The following is an 18,570-nucleotide window of genomic DNA, read 5'->3' as shown; positions in this document are numbered from 1 at the left end:
AGAATCGTCGGAACACCGTCGAAGAGCATGAAGTAACGCTGACCATGTGGATTTGGGCGCCAGGAGGTCACCCTCGCACCTCATTGGCTAATTACCGTTGTAACTTATTACAACTGCAGCTCCTTGGACCCTCGGGCCCAAGAAGCCGCGTCTTTCGTCTGTCAAGTCGCGAGTTGCGTGGACGTCAACCCGTATTAGCCCTTCTTGAGCAATAGTAACGTTCGGAAAATCTTAGTTGTGACCGGCCTAAAGTCTCACGCTAATTCGTCAAATTCGAGCATTCAGTTATTCTGTTAGCTGCAAAAGACTCACTATCTTCTACGTTTCCATCTTTTCTGTGCTTCACTGAATCTCATCTTTTCGAGAATAGACATTTTTATGCCATTCCATTTTCCGTAATTAAATTGAGTTCGGCCCTGATTCAACCGAATCTGGTAACTTTAAGTGCTGATCATAATAACTACACTATCATTTTTAATAAATAATCTTTGGAATCATTTATAACATATATCAAAATCAGAAAATTGACACTTTCAACTATATCTTTCGATAGTAAGATATCATTCCAAATCCACAAAGACTAAGTGACCGACGTTCAACATCGTTCGATTCATCAACTCTTCCGAACTTGAGGTGAGGCCCTGGTCCAGAATTCTACTGACGCAGACCGACACGATCCGACGGCTCTCAATCTCGTCGACCGATTCACCTAAAGATAAGTCAATCCGAGTGTTAATCTTCGAAATTGAACGAATTCTTGTTTCACCTTTATAATCAAAATTTACTTCAGCAATATTCATTTAAAAGCAAGTCTAGAATTGGTGGCTAGCTTCACTACCCCAATTGAATCATACTTATTGTTTCCAAGATTTAACCAACAAGAATTAACAACAGGATATATAATTGATATAAGATAATCTAAAAAGAGAGATACAATATCGAATAATCACGACCAGCTAGTTATAACCATCGTTCAGAGTAGATGTTCCTGGTACCAAATACTAATATCCTTTAAAATAGAATAACACATAATTTGCCAAAACCCGCAAACGGTCAAATTTAGTGATTCTGCAGCTTCTCTGCATTTGAATATAAATTCGTCCGTCGGCGTGGATCGTTATACAAACTCAAACGCTTTATAAATTGTTACTTTCGGCTTTTATGTCATTATCACCATTCATTGTTATCAGACATTTCAATCATCAAATCATACAGAATATACTTCATCTTTTACCAGTTAAATCATATCAAACCATTTATTTTGAACGACCTTTTTCCCATTTTCAATATTATAAAATTGCGTCGACAATTTAAACAAACCTCACAGACCTGTACAGGACTACAGTAACACGATCCTACAAATTACCGGCTTATCGAAAGGTAGGTCTTTTCTTAGTTTTAATATTTATTCATTGTCGTTACGTGGGAGCTTGATTATTCAATTAATCATTAACTACCACCACTCAGTACACTCTCACCCCCACGTAACAATATCATATCAATATCTGAAACTTGGCTGCATCCTCTAATACACGATGATCTGGTTCAACTAGATAATTATTTACTCATAAGGAACGACAAGCACGGAAAACGGGGAGGTGGAGTGGCATGCTATATTCATAAATCTCTTACTGTGAAGATCTTAGCCGCTTCACCGAACCAATTTTCAAATTCACCAGAATACATTATCCTGCAATTACGCTGTCAAAACAATGAATCTCTTATGTTTACCTCAATGTATAGAAGACCTAAGGGGTTCTGATTTGCCGATTTTTTCTCTGTTTTCGATCAGTTTGTGTTTGCGTACAAAAATACAATTATCAGTGGTGATCTAAACTGCAATCTTTTAAGTTCGGGTTAGGAGGTTGAGTTTCTAAGAGAATTTTCTTCATCTAAATCATTGCACATGATAGAATCTAGTGCCACTTTTCACACGAACACATCCCACTCGTGGCTTGATGTTTTCGATTCTTCTTCTAAGAAAGTGTCATTCTCCAAGTCTGACGCTCCGTTTACTGCCGGGCATGACTTGATCGAATTAGTCTATCAGTTCAAATCACCACCTATTTTAAATCGCACGATCTCTCGGCGTAATTTCAAGAGATTCGATGACTTGGCGTTTCGTAATATGTTTTCAGTCGAGCTCCGGACTAGCCAGGCGTTATCTTCAAATCCACTTCTGTCCAGTTTTAATATTGACTCTTATACGAATTCTCTTTCTATTATGATCTCCTCAATCTTGGATATCCAGGCCCCGAGGCAACCGTACAATATCAATAAACGTCATGCGCCTTGGCTAACCGAAGATCTGAAATCACGTATGAAGAAACGCAACTCTCTTTACAAACAAACGAGAAGGTCAGGTAGTCTCCTCGGGTTAGCGATATTTAGAAAATTCAGAGATGAACTTAGCAACAATATAAAGGCACCTAAGAATAATTTCTATTTGCTAAGAATTTCGTCAATAACTGACACTGCTAAATTATGGAGAGAACTAGCCAACATGGGGCTTGTAAAACCGACTACGTCTTCTCCACTCAATTTTTTCTCTCCAGAAGAATTAAATAAACACTTCGCGAGTATTTCCTGCTCTTCCCCGGCATGTCCTAATTCTATTTGGATTGTTTCGTTCAGTAGCAGAATTAGTATTTTTATTTTGGCCGGAATTATCAAAACGTTCTAAGTTCTGTTCTAGTCTTTGTCGAGTGGGAGGTTTTGAATTAAACGACCTAAAAGATTTCTTTAAATCTGTAGAAGTTTCATTATTCCTAATAATTTTTAATCCGATTTCTGGTTCTGTGTCCTGGTCAGTAAAATTCTCTTCATCACTTGCTGTATGGTCTTCGCACGACTCGTCGGACGATTGAGTCTGTGCTCGCATGGCTTTTAATTCGGATACTCTCGTCGAGCGTCTACTGCTGTTATTGTTATGCTGTGCGTTAGACCTTTGATACAGATAACTTCTCTCGTTGATATAACGGAAGAATTGTGTATAATTAACAGGACCAAGGTTTAGAACTTCGCAAGTTAACCGCGGATTGAATTTCGTCAGAATTTGTCCAAGCTGTTCCTTAAAAAGAGGAGGTGTTTGCATACGCTCGAAAATCAGTCGAGCTCGACAAGCGAATTCGGCTAATGATTCGTTTTTTTCGACTGTCAGGTCGCGCACTTCATACAACAGATCGGCGTCGGCTTTTTTAACTACCCAGTCTCCACGGAAAGCTCTTACAAGATCTTTCCACGAATGCTATGATGCCTTGTTTACGAGGTACCATGATCTATAAGGACCTTCGAATAATTTTGACAAACAAGGAACAAATAAGTCCTTTCGTATGCCGCTAGACGATAAAAGATCTTTCAAAATTAACAAGAATTGCTCTGGATCTTTTTCTGTTTTAGGAAAAGATATTTTCCATGAATTGGCAACTTGACCGATTTTTAACGCTGAAGGTTGGTAACTGTTGTTAGAATTCGGATAATGATTGTTATTTCTACCGCGAGGTGTATGCTGTGCGGTCTGTGTGTCTTGTATACCTAAGCTAAAGGCGGGGTTTACTAGACGATTATTTTGGTCATCATCATCGCTGGAATCACTCGATCTCCAAGACAAATTTCCCCTTCTAGATCTAGAGAATTGACAGTCGATTCCCGCGGATTGTGTTGACGATGCTAAATTATTCGAATTAAAAGAATAGGTCGACGTATGACTAACGCTACGGGCTCGATCATTCGAACTTGGCTGTGTTGTGGTTCGCAAGCTCATAAGCGGATTTTGAAAATCTATCGATGGGTTTAACATTTGTCGATATTGTTGTTCGCTAACAAAAATTTCTTCATCGATAATCTAACCGTTAGGTAAAGGTTGACCGATTTCAACTTTAATAAGGTACGGTATTGTTTGTTCAGGAAATTGCCTAGCATTGCCTGCTGCACGTGATAACTGAACATTTGCATTAAGAGAACTTGATCTCGTTGGTGCATCTAAGCTTGAGTGAAAATGTACGTGACGTAATTCCCTTTCAACGGAACCGTTTGTGACTATCGATGGATTCGATCTTTGATACTGTAAATTTTCATTAATCCACGTATTTTTAATTACTGGTCGATAGCCTGAAAAATTCGTCGGACCTACGCTACGAGAATACGGAACAAATGCGCTAGACGATTGATTAGCTTGGTAATTTTGTATAGAAACAGGCACTTCTTGATGATTACCGCGGCTTTGTTGATCTAATTCTACCGCCTCGTCATCCGCTGAGTAATCCATTTCATCTTTATCGGGATGACTACCTGCTTTTCTAGTCGCACTATTTCTTTTTGGTTCTTTATTCAACATCCCGCTTACTAATCCGTTAATTTTATCTAAGAGGGTGTGAATCGCGTCTTCCATAACATTCATACGAATGATTATAGGTTGCATGGCTTGATTAGATAACGGCGACGGAACTAATTGTTCGACTATGAGAGGAGGCGTGTTTACTCTACTTCCTTGCCCTCCTCCCTCGGATATCGCTCGTGACAAACCTGCTCCGTGGGCATCTTGGCTAACATTACCTTGCATGTCTTGATTCATATTCGGGCTGTGACGAATACCGCTTGTTATAACGCGTTCGCTTTGTTCTAACACGGTACTTTCGTTTGACAAATCGGCTGAGCTTGTTGGGTTTACAATTGCATTTGCACGACCTTTTTTAATCTGATTTTTATTTCGCCTTCTTTTAGGTGGTGAATAAGTTATAGGCATTATTTGCTGATTCAATTCCTTTAAGCCGTACGATTCTTGCCATTATCTAGTCCGATAATTGTTTATTGAAATTCTTAAGCTAGGTTTTGCTACTGTTTGATTTAAACCACAGAGTCAAGCAGTGTTTTCCTGTATTACAAAATAACAACGAGAATTTTAAACGATGTACAATATTCTATTTTTTTGAGAAATTATCAACAGACGGGAGCAAGATCTCCATCTATTGACAATAATTGACTTCGATTCGTTTTGACGAATAGCCAATGTTACTGATTAACTCTCGCACTATTCTTTGTAAAGGCGATTTTTATTTATTTAACTAATCCGTCAACGGGCCAGAGCAAGATCTAAACTCAGTGACATGAATTAGCAGACATGTATACTTATATACGATATAACAGTGTTACAAAATAAATAAAATAAATAACAGAAAGAAAACATATAGAAAGATAAACAGAGGTATTATGAGAAAGATATAAAAGAGAGAGAGGAAAGAGAGAGAAGCGATCGCCGCGATGACTTTGTTCACTTTCAGACTAACAGGGGAACGCACGGATTTTCTTCAAACTTTGTACAGTTTTCGTACTCCATTAGAACAACATAATGTGCAAGTAGCAAGGCGTACAACTTCGGCGTTTTCGAGAAAATCGCAAGGGAAATCTTACGTAATTCAATATGTACCTGTGCGTAGCGACACTGACAACAAGGCGGCGGCGGCCGAGCGGTGGGCCTTCGATATCCGTGGGCGCTGGAACGCTGGATCGAGTCCCTCTCGTGTTTTTTTTTTTTTTATTTTTTTTTCTCCTATAACACTGGTCATATTCTTTTTCATATACATTACAATTTAAAGGTAGTGTAATGAAAAAATACGTGTATTTGCATGAACCGTTATCGAATTTCCAATGTTATATTGCTATATTTATAATTATCGAAAAGTAAACGACCAAACAAATAAAGAATTTCTCAAAGCGTATGCCTGGCGAAATTTTCGAAATTCCTTATACCTGAAAGCGGGTAACGTACCCGAAACTGTTGTCCACGCTCCGACCTGCAGACACAGATTTGAAAGGATAGGGGAGGGCCATCAGGTTTGGACCTGGGTTCTATTCTTATAGGGCTGATGCTATACAACAGGCTTCATTCGACGATATTTACGAAAATGTTGCGTTACGCATGGTTTGCATCCAAATCATCGGAAGAAAGAGAAATTTTTCAAAATGTCAACGACGTTTGTTTTTCCATGGAAACTCTGAAGATTCCCTGCGCATGTGGGAACATTGCATTTGTGATGGAGCTGGAACATTTCTAATGAAATGTTACAGTTTTATATCCTCTCGTAGGAACATGCCGGGGATCATTCAGATGAGTACAAAATTTATCATGCAGCGTAGCCCGCCTTATGCGCTTGGCTTTCTTATCGGCAGCAGTGCTCAAATTACGCGATTATGCACTTCATATGCACTGTCGCCGAGCCCGGCGAGAGGCCGTGTGAGCAGTCTCAATACTGCTTCCAGGCGTAACGCACGTCTAATTAAATATAATATAACGTTAACGCTTCCTCTTACCATTTGTTGTTATCAATTATCACTCCATTCTCTGTTTGAATAAACATATAAATACATATATGTATAATCGCTGCGCAATATTTGCATGACACATTCATTCAATGTAGCAGATGCCGTTTTAATTTATGTTTTCCGTGTCTGTATGAAAAATATCATCCTGCAAATTGTAACGTCGAAAGCACAACCTTACACTGACATATTGTGACTAATTGTTTTATTGAATAAAATTATTTACACCTTTATTTATCGATGTTTGACTATATAACATTGGAAATTCGATAACGGTTCATGCAAATACACGTATTTTTTCATTACACTACCTTTAAATTGTAATGTATATGAAAAAGAATATGACCAGTGTTATAGGAGGAAAAAAAAATAAAAAAAAAAAAAACACGAGCGGGACTCGATCCAGCAACCACGGATATTGAACGCTCACCGCTCGGCCGCCGCCGCCTTGTTGTCAGTGTCGCTACGCACCGGTACATATTGAATTACGTAAGATTTCCCTTGCGATTTTCTCGAAAACGCCGAAGTTGTACGCCTTGCTACTTGCACATTATGTTGTTCTAATGGAGTACGAAAACTGTACAAGGTTTGAAGAAAATCCGTGATCCGAACGTCGTGCGTTCCCTTGTAAGCCGTGTGTCTCGGCATATCATTATACTGTTGCTATGCCGGGTCTCAATTTCCAACGCTCTACGATTCAAAAGTTTGGACAAAGAACACTTTAACAATTTTAATTTGTATACAATTTTAACTTAATTTTCCCAAACTAGCCCCACGTTGGGCGCCATTGAGACAGAAGCAAATCACTCCCTTCCATTTGTTTAATAATTTATCAAGATCATTGACAATTTATACTGAACTATATTTTATTTTCAATTGCTTCTACTCGACGCGGCCTGGGTCAAGTGCTGTCGAGGCTCAGACAATTTTATTATATTATGTTGGGCGCCAGTTAATTATCAAAATTAACGAAAACGAAATAACGGCTAAGCTCAGTTGGCTAACAAATAACAATAATAGTTTTATTTATAGACTCTATTCGCAAGGGAGTGCATTTGGGGACCCGAGGAAGGGAGAATCCAAATTTCCAAGAACATAGAAGAAAGAATTGGACAGAATATACAAGTTTATTTGTATTTACAAATTGTTGTCGAAATCCGACTCTCGCAATTACGGTGGAATTGATTCTACAGTCAAATTACAAGAAAATAGTACGCACTAGTTGACACAAGAGTCAAACTGTACGGAATTAACACAATAGTCGAGTCACAAAATATACTGTATTAACAAAAAGGTTGACACAAGAGTCAAACTATGTAATTGTCACATACAAAGGTCGACACAAAAGTCGAATCACAAAATCGTGTAATAGGCACGGGGTTGACACAAGATTCAAATCACGCGAACGCTACTCACTGAAGCTGACATAGAAGTGTCTCTGCTCCTGCCGCACGTGGCTTGGATCGATAATTCGCTCAACAATTTGACGCCTACGCGCTAGTCTGAATTTCAATGTCTGTACCCTATTCGTCTCGAGTCAATATGGCGTAACGGCGCGTAATATTTAAATGACTTTAAGTGACTCGGAAGCTATTTATTAACCGCGGATACCTTATAATTAGGGATTTCGACTCTGACGTTGAGTTAGATACGATTATCCTATATTACTGTTACAACTGTCTTTCTCTTCCCTTTTTTATTTGAAATTTGACATTCTTGATTATTTTTCACCCTCTGCTCCGTGCTCGGAAGCAACAATGTGAATCGTGTTCGCAGTTCTTTTCCGAACATTAATTTTGCAGGAGTTTCTCCTGTAGTGCAATGCTTCGATGCTCTACAATCAAACAAAAAAATATCTATCGCTTTTTGGATTGAAATTCCTCGTCTTATTAATTTTTTGTAACTCTTTTTAAATGTTCGTACTAGGTTCTTAGCCGCCCCGTTAGTTTGCGGGTGCTTTACAGGCGAAAAAATATGCTTTACCCCTAATATTTTTGTAAATGTTTTGAATTCTGTGCCTGTATATTGCGTGCCATTGTCTGTTACCAAAATTTTTGGTAACCCAAACCTTGCGAATACTTGTCGAAAAATTTTAATTGCATTTTCGCAATTTGTTTTTTTCAGCTCGAATATTTCTGGCCACTTGGTTCGAGCATCGATTAGGACCAAAAAATTGTGACCGTCGATTGGCCCTACCAGGTCAGAATGGATCCTCTCCCAAGTTTCGCTCGGCCATTTCCAAGGATTCAATAAGCTTGCTGGCGGATCGTCTCTCTCTCTTGCACATTCGTTACAGGCTCTCGCAAGGCTCTCTATATTACCATCGATCCCTGGCCACCAAATAAACGATCTGGCAACTGCTTTCATTTTTACTAAGCCTAGATGGGTTTTATGCAGTTCTGCTAATATTTTATTTATTAATTTCGTGGGAATTACAACTCTATAACCCCACAAGATGCAGTCTTGTTCTATTGCAAGTTCGTTTTTTCGGTGGGCATAAGGTTTCAATTCTTCGGGAATTTTTGTATTTGGCCAGCCGTTTTTTATAAATCTCAACACTTGAGCGAGTGTTTTGTCCTTGCGGGTTTCATTTGCTACCAGTTTCCAGTCTAAACATTTATTCGTTCCCTCTAAAACGTAGTTTAAATATGTACATTCGTTTTTGTCTTTAACTTTGTCAATTTTTAACAGGCGAGAGAGACCATCTGCACAGTTTTCTGCTGATTTAACATATTTAATGTTATATTTAAATGCACTTAAAAATTCTGCATATCGTTGCAGTCTTCGCGCTGCCATTATTGGAAAGCCCTTTTTTGGACCAAAAATACGCACAAGAGGCTCGTTATCCGTTTTTAAGGTGAATTTTCTCCCGTAGATATAGTCATAAAACTTTGTGACACCAAAAATAATTACCTTCGCTTCCTTGTCTATAATAGCATAATTTTTCTCTGACTTGCTCAGTGCTTTGGCTGCGTAAGCAATTGGGCGTTCACCATCTTTGGTTTGATGGGATAAAACCGCGGAAATGCCGTTGTCCGATGCATCACAAGTTAAGATCAAGGGTTTTTCTGGGTCGTAATTTATGAATAAATTTCTAGCCTCTAGCTCTTTTTTTGCGTTTTCGAAAGCTATTTTACATTCCGGTGTCCATTTGAAATTGTCCGTTTTTAGGCATTCATATAATGGTGCGAATTTTTCTGGACGATTTTGAATAAATTTACTGTAATAATTAATGTTTCCTAAAAAGGAATGTAACTCTTTGAGATTTCTCGGCTCTGGTATTTTCTCTATTGCCTCAACTCTTTCTGCGATGGTTCTAGCCCCATTTTTGTCAATTTCAAAGCCTAGATAACGAATACAATCGTTTAGCAATTCGCATTTGTCTTTTCTCATTTTTAATCTACATTCTTTTATTTTTGCGAAAACTTCATCAATTAAGCTTACCATTTCAGGCACATTTTTAGCTTTTATATATAATCGCTGATCTTGCATTTCTGCAAATTTCCTCTGGATGGAATCTATTCTTATAACCGGCTTTCTCGCAAATACGACATGGATAGAACTTTCGATTTTGCTTATTTACTTCTATACGTGAGCTGTTATTGTTTGATATTGGTTGAAGTTGACTCAGACTAGACATTAAATTTTCTATTGTTTTCAATTCACGTTTATGAAGGTGTGATCGAACAAATTTTGGCAGGGCAATAACGATAAAATTTATTTGTGAACTGACGCCTAATTCTGGATCTGCATCTATTAATAGGTTTCTCTTTTTTAATGCAAAATCTAAATATGGTCCACTTATCCGACGAAAAGAGTAAGCGTATTCGACCTCTGACCACGATTTTTCCCCGAATGTTTCAAGAAAGGAACTTTCCCAAAAGCTCCAAGGTTTCGTCATACCATAAGTTTTAAAAATTGATGTAAACCAGTCTATAGCTGGTCCTTCTAAAACTAGTTTCAGAACCTCGGGGAATTGATTTTCTTCCACTTTAAATCTTTCACATTCAAGCACAAATAAAGTGAGCCATGATTTTGCGTTCTGATTTCTGTTTGAAAATTTTTCTAATAAAATGCCCTTCGAAATCAATTGGATCGGGGTTTCACGTGCCGGAACTGTTGAACTGGATGAGTTTGGAGTGGGTTGGGGGGTTTCTATTTCCTCCAGGTAATAATCGTTGAACACTACATTACCATCCTCATCGAAGTATAACCTTTGCAGATGCGCGTCCAGTGAGACGATAGCTTTTCTCTGATTCCCTCTTTTATCCAGACTTTTGATAATTCCTTTGACCACTGGTAATTTGGCCAGCTCAGCATGGTTCGAAAGAGGTTGATCTTTTTGTTCGAAAGAAAAAATTTGTTCCTGTTCCAATACTTGGATGGATTTAACCTTGATGACGGTCGTCTTGGCATCCCAGGCTTCAGCGGCGAACTGGAATTTGACCTTGACCTTCTCCATCTTGTTGCTGATTTTTAAGTTATAAGCGTGACTCTTATAACTTAAAAGGGTTGGGGAAATAATAATAATTCCTGAGTCTCAACGACTTGGGTTGATGTAGAAACGATACTAAAACATTATATTAACACCAATCACAAATAATTACATAAATAATAACAAAAATAATTATAACACTTATAGTCACCTAAATCAACAACAATGTCGGTTTTGACGATCGAGAATGTAGGCTTAGTTAACAGTGATGAAAAAGAATAATTTACAATATATTTTACAGAGCATTCACTATGATGCTAGTGGATGTCTCGAGCGCCTGTCAATCACTCCCCTCTCTCCCGAGGCGATGACTCCGCGATGGTCACTCTTGGTTATCCTTTCCGTAACCCGTTCAGCGTGTTTGTTGTTTTTCATGGATAAGTTTGGTTAAACAGGCCACAAACTTACATATATATATATCGTCGATAAAAACGTACACATTTTTCATTTTTGAAAATATTTGTTCCATTTTTTCCTGGAAAAATCCCGGTGCTGAAGCTTTCCCATAAAAAAGTTTGTTTGGTCGAAATAACCGTTTGTGTGTATTAATCGTTAGAAAGTCCTTGCTTTCTTCCTTCAATTCTACTTGTGCAGAAGCTTCCCTTAGATCAATTTTCGAAAAAATGTAACCACCTTGGGCTTCGGCGATCAAGTGCTGCTGTACGCGAGGCAAGGGATGTCTATCAATTATTATTAAAGGGTTAACTGTGACTTTGTAGTCTCCGCAAATGCGAACACTTCCATCGGGCTTCGTTCCGGGAACGATAGGTGTTCCCCATTCGCTTACTTCGACCGGTTTCAATACGTTTTCTTTCACTAATCTTCCAATTTCATGTGCTATTTTCTCTTTTAGCGCGAAGAGCACACTTCTTGGTTTCCCGCAACATCTACAGCCCTTGTTTACTCTATTTCCACCTTAGCTGTTCTTTTGAGGTTCGTTCCGCGAGGTATGTTGATGTAACTCGCAGGTTCTTTTGTCCTATTATATCCGAAATTCCTTCGTGAATTACCTCGCTGCCGGTGATCTTTTATTTGTAGTAGATCTTGTTTATTTTCGGAGTTTTCGGTAACGATTTTGACTGTATTTGCTGCTACTTTTGCCTCTTCACAAGCCAACACGGTTTTCAAAGCCGTTTCCAATGTTAAATCTTCTAACTTGAAAAGCACTTCACGGATTTTAGGGTCATTTATAGCACTCAAAAATTGGTCTTCAATTGAATCTTTTAGGTCCGTAAATTTACAGTCCACTGCCAATTCCTGTAATGAGGCTTCATATTGCGCTATTGTTTCACTTTTTTCTTGCACTCTCCTTCGGAATTCTGCACGTAAAACTGTAACATTCACTTTTGGTTTAATATATTCCGTCACTTTTTTAATTATTTTGGACAAATACAATTCCGTTGGTTTTTTCGGAGCACATATTTTTGGAATCAATGCGTACGTTTTCGCGTTCACTTTTGTCATGAATATGGCTCTTTGTTTCCGTTCGTCTTTCACATCGTTTGCCAAAAAGTAAAAGTCCATTCGCTCGACAAATTGTTCCCAGTCGTCTTTCTCCAGATCAAAGTCTATTTTGGAGTTAAATTCCATTTTTTTTTTTGTTTTTTAATCACTATAATGTCCGTTTCGAGTTCGTTTCTCTCAGGATCATCTTTTTTTCTGTTTCTGTGCTCGTCGAGGCGGTTCCAGAATTTTCTGCTTTTTTTCTCAAAATATCCAAGCTTAACGAGTCATGAACAAGTTCGTTTCTTTTCTCGAGTTCTTCGATAATTTGCGCTTTACGCAGTGTGTATATCCATGAATGATTTTTAGAGTCTTGACCTGACATTTGAATCACTTATTCACATGTCCTATCTGCCACGTATTTTCCACGCGAACCGATTTACCTCGTCGCCACGGTGGTATTTGTCAGAGAAGGATAGACAGTCTTATATGATAATAACGCCCTATATTTATTTCATTTTATACAAAGATGAGTGATGTACACTAGTCGAAGGTCTGATGAGAACTGATCTCATATCCTGGTCATACCTTCACTTAGGGTGAAGTTTACATACATTACACAGTGCTTACGCGTTTTTCCTTTGCATATAAAAATATTATTATTGGCGGCGATCTAAATTGTAACCTCCTCAGCAACAGCTTCGAAGCCACGTCTCTGCGTGACGTAGTCTCCGCTCAATCTCTCTTTATCGTTGATTCTCTGGCTACCTATCACACTTCGACTTCGGATACCTGGCTCGATGTTTTTATTGTGGATGATCCTAATAAAGTACTTCTCTTCGTCAAATCTGACGCGCCTTTTATTGCTGGTCACGATGTGATCGAACTAGTCTATAAATTTGATACCATGCCGGTAATTGATCGCAGTATTACACGCCGTAATTATAAGCGCTTTAATGATGCTGCCTTTCTCGAATCGATCTCGCGTAATTTTCAAAATAATAACTGTCTCATTCAACACATAAATTGCACTTCTCCCGAGGATATCGAAAATTTCGCGAGCTCTATTCGGGATGTGGTCAAATCTGCTCTGGAGGTGCATACACCTTTTCAGTCTTTTCAAGTTCATAGACAGCACGCACCGTGGCTTACGGATTATTTAAAGTCACGTATCAGTAAACGCAATTCTCTTTACAAGCAGGCCAAACGTTCTGGCAGCTTCCTAGGGCTTCTGTTGTACAGAAACTTCAGGAACGATCTCACTATCGACTCACGTGAAGCCAAAAATAGTGATCATATGCGCAAACTCACAAGCTTAACTGATGTGGCTAAAATATGGAAGCAACTTGCTGATATGGGTCTCACGAAATCCACTCAGTCCTCTCCTCTAAACTTTTTCTCTCCAAATGAACTAAACACCCTCTTTGCAAATGTCTCGAACTCTTCCAGAGCTTGTCTTCGTCATGAATTTATTGTGGCTATTACTGATCGACCCTCTATCCAGCCGTCCTTCGAATTTTCGATTGTCTCACCAGAGAGCGTATCATCACTCATTTCTACCACCACTTCCCTGTCCTACGCTACCGGTCCCGATGGCTTATCACTCCACTCAATCCATAAGGCCCTCCCGCTCATCTCAGTTCATCTTGCCACGCTATTTAATAATTGCTTCAGACTCAGTCACTTTCCATCGCTCTGGAAGCGTGTCTTCATTAGACCGTTATTAAAGGTTAACCCTCCCCGATCTGTCTAAAATCTTCGAAAGAATCGTCCTCAAACAAATTACCAACTTTATTGATGAAAACGATGTACTTGATTCACGCCAATCAGGCTACAGAAAGGGATTCAGTACTCAGACTGCTCTGTTGCGTTTATCACATGACGTCAAACATGCTGTGGATGAAAGACGAGTAACTATTTTAGTCCTCTTCGATTTCTCCAAATCATTAGATACAGTCCCTCACCTCAACCTACTCACTAAGTTGTTTGACCTCGGCTTTTCAAGTAACGTTCTCAACTGGATCTACTCTTATCTGACAAGGAGATTACAGGCAGTAATTGACAAAAGTGGAAATTGTTCAAATTGGTCGAGTACCACGTCAGATGTACCCCAAGGCTCGGTGCTTGGGCCTGTACTATTTTCTCTGCATATCAATGACATTGCCACCGAGCTGAAGTACTCTCAGCACTTGATTTTTGCTGATGACACACAAATTTATCTCAGTTGCTTACCATCTGAACTTGACACGGGCCTTGCTGGCATTGCTTACGACGTAAATGTTATAGCTGAATTTGCCAATACTAATGGCCTGAAATTAAATATTCAAAAATCGAAAATACTCGTTCTCGGAAGCAACGTCTTTATCAGCCGTATCAACATTGATAATTTGCCTCCTGTATCAATCAATGGGACAAATATCCCTTACGTTAATGAAGTAAGAAACTTAGGTGTAATTATGTCATCGAATCTTTCTTGGCGCAGTCATGTCACGGTTATTTCCAAGAAAGTTAACTACTCTATCTATAAGCTTAAGTATCACGAAAACGCACTTTCACTCGAATTAAGAACCACTCTCATATCTGTTCTTATCTTACCTCTCCTTGATTACTACTGTGTAGTCTATCATGATCTAACTGACGAACTAAACTCAACCCTAGAGAAGTTAATAAACTGTGGGATTCGTTTCATTTTCAATTTGAGGCGCGATGAGCATATTACACTATATCGCAGACGTCTTGGTTGGCTCACAGTGCGATCTAGGAGACTTTACATCTTGGTATCGCTGTTTTCAATATTCTAAATAACAAATCCCCAGCTTACCTAACTGAACTATTCACTCAGCTTCTCTTCCGCGGCACCCTTCCCGCAGGCGCACTTCTATATTCTTTATCCCGACACATCGTACTAGCACCTTTCGCAACTCGTTTGTGACGTCGGCCATCTACTTCTGGAATTCTCTTCCAACTGAAATTTCCTCATCTCCCTCCCTAGCCACTCTTAAACTGCGCCTTCGTGCCTACTTGTTTGCTTTAGATGCCAATCAGTCGGACGTTGTTTAATACTTGTTACGACTTGCGTTCAGAACCACTTACTACATTTGTCGTTACTGCTGTAGTAAATTGCTAGCCGTATCATCATGCTATTAAATTTTTCCACACTCTCATTCCTCTCTCTTATCATCTTTTGAATCTTGTCATCGATATATTCTACTTTATAATATTTTATACTCATGCTTTGCATTATGATTGTATCCTGATCTCCTTTATTACTCATCTACTTAAATCATTATTATAGTTTAAGGTAAATATTATTTTTACCCTATGTCGATAAGTTAATTCTATCACTATTGATATTTTATAAGTATTATTATTATCTATTTTTATTTGTATCAATCTGTAGATCCATCTCCCTCTCCCTCTCCCTCTCCCTCTCCCTCTCCCTCTCCCTCTCCTCTGTCTTGTTGATGCTTGGTGAACAACGTCTACCTGTTATCGCTCGTCACATTTTCTGGCCGTTTTTTGAGTTTTTCTTTTGTGAGTTCGGTCTGTCTAGTATTGGTCGGTTCGCGCTGTGCCGGCTCTTAAGTGGTATAAAACTCTTTGCGCCTTGTAGTGCGGCTATTAAATAATTGAGACACACAGTGCATTATAACCCGTTAAAATTTCACGGACGGTTTGACTTTGTTGTTTCTTTCTGGAGCTGTCAGTGTCAGTGTCAGACTAGTGAGGTTGAACGCAGCCTTTGTTGACTGTTGACTGTTTTGGGATTACCTTCGTGTTATCTATAGACGTCTATTTATACCAATCTATGATACCGACTTGCTGATAGTATGGCTCCTCCAAACTGTGCTTTGTGCTACGCTTCTATAGATGTCCCTAGTAGTGCCATTACCACAGGCGACAAATGTAAACATTCATTTCATGCTATTTGTCTCAAAATACGGTTTCAAGTCGAAACTAGCAGGGCTGCGACAGATCGTGTTCGCAGCTGCTGCCCTATTTGTACGAGAGATGAGACAACCGCTATTGGAGCAGAAATTCAAAAAATTTCAACCTTACTCGTGACTATGAACACTCGCCTTAGTGCGTTTGAAGCCACAGCGGCCAAGGTCAGCACGCTCGTAACGTTTGTCGAGGATCTTCGAGGAAAATTTGACAGCATGCTAGCCGATAATGTAGCTCTCAAATCAGGTCTCGAAACTGTCAATGCCACCGTAACAGAGGTCAAGAAAGATGTTGATTCGCTGGCTGAGGTAGCGTCTCGCCATTCAGCGGACATTAGTGAAATTGGAAGTAAGCTTGCCATCAAGCAGACTGGTGTGCTGGCGCCTGCTGATGAGGCTATGCTGTTGCGGGTAGCATGCAATGAAGTTGCGAACCACCTAATTATTACAGGGATTCGAGATGGTGGTGATCGCGAGCGTCTAGATGAAATACTGACCAAACTGCTAGCGGCTCTTGATATACAGCTGCCTCCTAATGCCATAATCCGCTTCGAACGAATGGGCCGCTATAGAGCTCAGAGTGCCCCTGGTGCTTCAACCTCGCGTTTGGATGCAACTGCTCCTGGCTCTCCTCCTGCCTGCACTGCGCGTCCTCTTATGTTAATCCTTGGGTCTCCTGCCTGGTGCGATCAAGTAATTGCGGCTAAGAAGCTCAAACCTCAACTCCGAGCTGCAGAAATTGATGCCGCCCTCTCGGACCGAAAGGTTTATATTAACAAAAGGCATCCTGTGCAACTTCACCGATATCGGAGTCAGATCTTGAAGAAGTTCCCGTCGCTGAGCTCGAGGTCTGTGTCGATAACTGATGCTGCGTTGTTTGTTCGGCCTGGACCGGGGATCAAACCGTTACGCTTGCAGCCTTCTTCCGACTTGTCGACCCTAACACGAGCCCTACAATGACTCACACCTGCGACTGTTCTCAAACCTAAGCGCTCACTGACTCGCCCGAAGCTCCTCAATGTCTGCTGCCTTAATGCCCAGTCGCTGCCTGCCCATATTGATGAATTTCGCGAGTTCTTTCGACTAAACTCATACCACGTGATTGCTGTCTCCGAAACCTGGCTCAACGAGCGGGTATTGGGCGTACAGGTTATGTTGCCATCTTACAGGTTGCATAGGGTTGATCGTCGAGGGCGACATGGGGGTGGCGTTGCCTTCTTTGTGCACGAGAAGCTTTTCTCTGCAACGGTTGCTACGTCCGCTGCTCTTCCAGAGGATGGATATCCTGAATACCTTCTAATAGAAGTTAGCGCTGATGCTGGAATGAAGTTTCTATTCGCGGTCGTATATAGATATAGATGTGGCGCCTGCCACATACACGCACTCGGTCTAGTATTAGAGCGAGGCAATGCTCGGCGTTTACCGCCCAATTTCGGGAATAATCCCCAGCGCGCTTTCCCCACTCCAGCGGGCAAAAACGAGAGCGAAGATCCTTCGCATCACCTCGCAGATAGTCAAAATCAACACACGCTAGAGTACCGATATTGTAACCGCGCTATAACCGGATCTCCGTATCCACGCACCTGTAAAACCTAATAAACATCCTTTTATATTTCACCCATCGCACGCTTTAATACGTAGGATCCCAGTGACCCCCAGATCCCACATATAGACCCCCTAAAATTGGTCATCTCGATATGTTTGAGGATGAACTTGTTCGGCAACAATCTCGATATAAATTTTCGTGTGTTCTTGGTGACTTCAATGCGGATCTGACATCTGCAGCTTATGACTCTGTTCACCTCAGTAAATTTTTTGCATCGCAGGGGTATGATATCGTGCCAATGCAGCCCACTCATCATACTGCCACCTCTGATACCTGGCTCGATATATGCGCTACTAACAATATTACTCTTCTTGAGTCCTGGCGTCAATCGTCGAGTCCATTTCTCTCAGAGCATGATCTTATATATGCTACTGTCAGGTATGGTGTGCCCAAGCAAGAGGCGCGTGTTATTCGATACCGGCCGTGGGATCGTGTCAATTGTGATGCTGCTTCTACTGCCTTATCTACGTTTGACTTCTCACAGTTTTCGTTGCTGCCCTCAATGGATGAACGGTTGTCAATATTCAATAACCTTATGAATAAGGTACTGGATTGTGCTGTTCCTGTCAGGGAACTTACTTTACGGCGATCACCCGCGCCTTGGATATCGCTAGATATCAGAAGTCTGATGAAAAAGCGCAATGCCTGTTACCGGTCCTTTAAGAGATCTCGCAGTGTGGAAGTTTTCGCCGAATAGTTCGCGTACCGTAGAGATGTGAAGCGTGCTTTAGCAGCCACCAAGACTACTTACATACAAGAGCGGT

The sequence above is a fragment of the Neodiprion lecontei genome, chromosome 2 (genome assembly GCF_021901455.1).
Source record: "Neodiprion lecontei isolate iyNeoLeco1 chromosome 2, iyNeoLeco1.1, whole genome shotgun sequence".
Taxonomy (NCBI): Eukaryota; Metazoa; Arthropoda; class Insecta; order Hymenoptera; family Diprionidae; genus Neodiprion; species Neodiprion lecontei.
Note: the sequence above shows the minus strand (reverse complement) of the source record.